This window comes from Vigna umbellata, chromosome 6 (genome assembly GCF_029865625.1).
Source record: "Vigna umbellata cultivar VRB3 chromosome 6, Vumbellata_1.0, whole genome shotgun sequence".
Lineage (NCBI taxonomy): Eukaryota > Viridiplantae > Streptophyta > Magnoliopsida > Fabales > Fabaceae > Vigna > Vigna umbellata.
The window spans coordinates 15,844,863-15,850,862 of NC_142170.1; the positions used below are offsets into that span (position 1 = coordinate 15,844,863).

The window sequence follows — 6,000 nt, forward strand, 5'->3', positions numbered from 1 at the left end:
TTTGAATAATGTGTCTTTATTCCTTAAACTGAAATGAAAGGTCTATTGGAACATGAATACATTAAGTTAATTAAAAAACTTCATACAGTTTTAAAAATAATTAAATTCAGTTAAATGAACTCAAGAAGGAGAATACTTCAATTTTTAAACACATTGTTCAGCACCCAGAAAGATATGATTAATTCAGGCCAAAATGTTCATAAACACCAAGTTGCACCAAATAAGTCAAGGAAAATCAGTTTGTGAAACCTTCTTGGACAATTCATCTAATCCATATATCAAAAGTATATACTGGTGCAAATTAATATTAAGTAACATAGATAATGGCATGTTAGCAATAAATGCTTTTCGGCCATTGATTGAAGAGTCAACACTGCTAAGTTTAAGTTTCTTAAGGTTAAGCTTAGGCTAAACTCACTTTCTAAGACACTACAACTGCGACTGTGAAGTCTTCAAAGGGTAATATGTATATAGTATTATCTCCATGATTGGAATAAAGGAAAAATATTATACTCTTAATTCAAATTGTATTTTCCAAATTTCATATAATAAAATAGGTTGTTACAGTTACGAACTAACAAATTTCCAACATAGAATAAATAGCTATTTTTGCATGTTTATTGCATAAAGGAGTAAGCAAAATTGTAATACCAGTGGGTAAAAATAGAAATGAAAAAGGCCAACCGAAAAGGTCACAAACATAAAACATAATAATAGATGGCCTTGGACCTTAGTAAAACCAGATTCAAGGGGGTCTCAACTTACTAACCAGACCAACAACACTTGCTTTTGCATGCTCAAATTCCATGTGAAAGAAAGAGACAAATAATTACAATTCTTTTTTTTATATTATTTTTATTCAAAAGGCCTTAGAAGACCATTAAAGAAGGAATAAGCTGCAGAACAAAACCAAAACATTTAAAAAATAAAAGTAGATATAGAGCTAGAGATATCAACAAAACAATGGATTCAGAACAATCCTCATGCTGGGTTGAATGTATTTCCACAAAACTCTTAGAATGCCAAACAAATTCTGACCAGTTGGACTTAAAAGATCGAGATAAGCATCAATGTGAAACCTAGAATTTTCATTATGTAGAATGATAGCACTGCACAAATCAACAGTATTAAACTATTAAATTGTATAATTAAATGATATATATATATATATATATATATATGTTTATTTCTCAACCTTGATATTACTCTTATCATCAGAGAAAGAGAAATACTATGTGTACAACGAAGTGAAAAAGAGAAAGGAGAGAAAAGTATTACATGTTATTAGTGATATCATAGAGATAGATAGAGGAAAAAGTAGTGTCATATACTACTAAAAATTATTGTATGAATATCTACTTATCATAATCTATACATTAGAATGGTTGCTCCATACACTATGAATTTAGTAAACAAAAAGAATCATGGCACCAAAACAATCAAAAGACTATTGTACAAATAAACTGATGGTAAGAAATTAAATTACAAGGTTCATTAGTGACTACGGTACTCATTTAATCACTATACTATGGATACTTCATTGGAACTGAAATCTTATCAAACCTGTATGCTACTGGATCATAGGGGTAAAAAATGTTGAATAACTGCCGACAAGTTGCGTCTCTTCTTTTATATTTTCCTGCTGCCAATATTCTTGTTATTTACATGAAACAAACAAGAAAGAATACATAGCTATCAACCTAGATGCATATGATTAAAAACTGGATGTTATTATGACTGACACTTGTAATCATAACTTTTTTTCTGATAAAAGCACAGAAAGTGTTTTAACATTAGTTTAATAAAGCCAAACAAAATTGAATGGAGATTGTTAATACAAAAGAATACACAGCGAAAGTTGATCAGTGTTAGAATACATAATAAAATTTCAATAGTATAGCAGCAACTGTATTTTACAATTAGTTTGAATATATCTTAGGTTACCTCTCAAGATTAGACCCTATATTTCTTTACCCCAATAATTCATTAATCAGATAGAATTATGATCTGGCATTAGCATAAATAAAGGCCAATTTTATATGTTTTTGTATCACATTGGAAAACATCATAAGTTTATGCAAGAAGTAGCTTAACCTAAAACTTCTATTTATTCTAATAATTACTAATTAGATCAGGTACTATAGCAGCTTCGAAAATCCCTAGTGCACTAACAGATTGAAATCCACTAAAATAAGGAAACGAAAAAAAAGAGACTTAAATATGTTTCTTGTGTCTGTAATATACTAATTTAATGGTTTTGATCTCCATTAAATTTTATTTTATGGTTTTGATCTCCAGTAACTAATAATTTTGATGTGGCAACCATCTATTGCAGAACACACCTGATGTTTCTTAAATAGTAATGACTAAAATGAATATCTTATAATATAAGAAATATAGATATCAATGGTTTACAGTTTCGTAAGAACTAAAAAAAGCATGGTTAATACCTAAAATTGTAAAATAAAAATTCGTTGAGACCCAAACCATAAGAAAAATATAAGGACTAAAACATAATATGGGTATATTTATTTAAGCCAAAAAGAAAATTAAATATAATCTAAATATAACACATGTATTCTTCACCATTTTATTAGTAAAAAGGAAGCTTCTAATTTCCAATTAGCAACAATTTTGGTGTATCATTAAAGAGAAATACAGAGAAAAAAGTATTACATGTTATTAGTGATATCATAAAGATAAATACAGAGGAAAAAGTAGTGTCCAATACTACTAAAAATTGTTGTAGGAATATCTACTTATCATAATCCATACATTAGACTGGTTGCTCCATACACTATGAATTTAGTAAAGAAAAAGAATATGGGCACCGAAACAATCGAAGGAATATTGCACAAATAAACTGATGTTAAGAAATTAATCACTATGGATAGGACTAAATCTTATCAAACTTGTATGCTACTGGATCATACTCTAATCTTATATTTTCCTGCTCCCAATATTCTTGTCCTTTACCTGAAACAAACAAGAAAGAATACATAGCCATCAACCTAAATGCATATGATTAAAAACTAGATGTTATTATGAGTGCCACTTGTAATCATAACTTTTTTTCCTTATAAAAGGAAAGAAAGTGTTTTAACATTAATTTAATAAAGCCAAACAAAATTGAATGGAGATTGTTTGTACAAAAGAACACACAGCGAAAGTTGATTAGTGTTAAAATACATGACAAAATTTCAATAGTATACCAACAACTGTATTTTACAATTAATTTGAATATATCTTAGGTTACCTCTCAAGATTAGTCCCTACATTTCTTTATCCCAATGATTCATTAATAAGTTAGAATTATGATCTAGCATTAACATAAATAAAGGCCAATTTTATGTTTTTGTATCACATTGGAAAACATCATACGTTATGAACCTCGCTAAGATATTCCAATATTAAAGGTCCATTATACAAGGAGGCAAATGAACCAACGAGATGTAATGGGTGACTGGTAACTGGAAAACCCAGTTAGTAAAGGAGGTGGTAAGAGTAGTTAGAGAGGTCTATTTGAAAATTTTGAGAGTTGATGAGAGGGACTTATAAATATAATTTTCTATCAGACAGGAGATGGGGAAGTATTTTTTTTAGATGCTAATAACCTGTTTTCACAGCAGTTGTAGTAGAAGAAGGGGTTTCCCTTGGCACAGAGGAATAATAGGATCTCTCTGGTTATCTTCCCCTTCATATATATGTCTTTCATAATCTTCATATCATATCAAAACAACATTAACATTTACTTTTAACTAAAAAGCTAAAACAAATTTCAAGCTGACATAATAACTTTTCTCTGCAACAACATCTTAATTCTTTTATTAATAGTTCCATCTCCTAGTTGTCGCACAACACAAAAAGAATCCTTATACTTATGTCATTGTCAAGCATCACTGACTCGATACACGCTAACTCCCAACAAGTTTTGATAATTACTCAATTAGCAATTGACACTCACAGCGACCGATTTTTCCTGCATTAGCAAGACCATAATCGCAAAAACAAACCTAATCGAGAAGGAAATCGGAAGCCGGAAACAAAGTCAACCAAGAACGGCAAAGAAAAGAGAAAAGATAAGAGATAAGAGAGAGGAAACCTGCAAGGCGTTGACGAAGCTCTTGCTGCGCACCATGGAGGCCTCGTCGTAGGTCATGGCAGAGTTGAGCGCGCCGCACCCAAACTCCATTGCTGCAACCGAGAGAAGAAACGCGACGAATGAAATTGCGAAAAGGAAAAAGAGAAACTAGGAATGCAACGCCATTGGTGAAGTCAACCAAACAAACACAAAAATTAAAACAAGAACTGCCAAGAAAAAGAGAAAATAAGAGATAAGAGAGAGGAAACTTGCAAGGTGTCTTGCTGCGCTCCATGAGGCCTCGTCGTAGGTCATGGAGGAGTTGAGCGGTGCGGCGGTTGAGCGCTCAAACGCCATTGCTGCAACGGAATCACACGCTCAGAAGAAACGCTAATGAAATTGCAAAAAGAAAAAAAAAAAGACAAACTAGGCTTGCAGCTGAAACGCTTTCTCATTAGTGCATTACAATTGCGAACTGAAGAGAGAGAAAAGAAGAAGAGAAAGAGAAAAAAGAGTTGCTGTGAGGTAGTGTGTGGAAGCTTTTTTGGAGCGAAAGGGATATTTAACGAAGGTGACAGAGTTATTGTTTGGCGCCAACTTCACGTTTACTCACGTTTACTCCATTAATCTTTCAACGCGAAAAGACACAATTATTCTCTGGGTTGTCCTTTCACACTCGCTAACCTCTCTTATACTTTATATTAATTTTAATTTTAAATATTTTTAAAACTGAAATAGATTTTATATTTCATCATTTTCTATTTTCAATTTTTGTTAGATAGGTTCTTTATTTTTTTTGTTTCATTTATTTTTGAAAAATTGGACTCAGTAGGTCCTTATAATTAGTTCTTACATACACGGTTAAAGATGTGTCATGTATTAACTTATGATTTTTTTAAAAATAAATTAATTATTTTATTTTATTTTTTTATTTTTTTTAAATAAAAATTTGTCACATGTCAAGTTAACACTGTGTCACGTGGCAATGACGGCGTGACGTGGCACTAACAGTACCACATATTACTATCAAATCACGTGTCATTACATTTGTCTTAATTTGGTCATTTTATTTTTATTTTGTTTCAATTTGGTCCCTACATTAAATTATTAAAAAATTAAATTAAATAAAAAATTTTGCTCGAAATGGTTTCAATAAAGTTGAGGTACAAATAATTTTGGAATATTTAACTAAATGAAATAACAATATGTACGTTTTCCAAATTATTGTCTTTAAATTTCTTTTTGTTAAGTGAATTTTTAATGATGGTATATTTCAAGTCTTAATGTTTAACTTCAGTTGTTGAAAAGAAACTGATCAAGATTTGAAGCACCATTGCTTGGATCAGCAATCGGCTACCTGAATACAAGCACAATCCACATCAAATTTATAAAAGTAAAGAATAGGTTCCTTTAAGGAATTCAAACCAAAAATTTCAGACACGATGAATTACAATTGTGACATGAAAACACCATATACAAACTGTAGTTCTTGAAGAATTCTCAATAACATCATATAGACATCTCAAAAGCCAAAGGCTACGACTCATAGATCATGGTTATGCTGGATAACCAACAAAATGTGAAGATAAGAGCTATGACAATTTGAGGAAAAGCCCTTTACAAACCAACATTCAATTTTTGAATTCATACAGTTTAAATTGGGTACAAAACATTACGTGTATATGGCATATAAAACTGAATCCAAAATTTAATTCGACTTTAGCACAAACTGACTTAGACTAGCTAACTGACCTCATTGTAAGTTGTTCTCGCCTTCTCACAGACTGAACAACCAATAAATGAGAAACAAAACCAGTAAAGAGATATATAATCACCATGTCCTAAAAAATATGACAATCTAAGGAACACAATGAACTAAAATACCACAGATGTAGATAGAGTTAGTGCATATACTTCTA

The 6,000-nt window shown here is 30.9% G+C and overlaps 1 long non-coding RNA gene across 1 annotated transcript; it reads right to left on the bottom strand.

Annotated features, from left to right (window-relative positions):
• Positions 1-2,656: 2,656 nt before the first annotated feature.
• On the bottom strand, positions 2,657-4,681 carry LOC148196857 (uncharacterized). The gene is made up of 3 exons (XR_015780512.1): positions 4,355-4,681; positions 4,103-4,194; positions 2,657-2,976 (listed from the first exon to the last, which is right to left on the bottom strand). It is a non-coding gene; the product is annotated as an uncharacterized LOC148196857 (long non-coding RNA).
• Between the last annotated feature and the right edge of the window lie 1,319 nt (positions 4,682-6,000).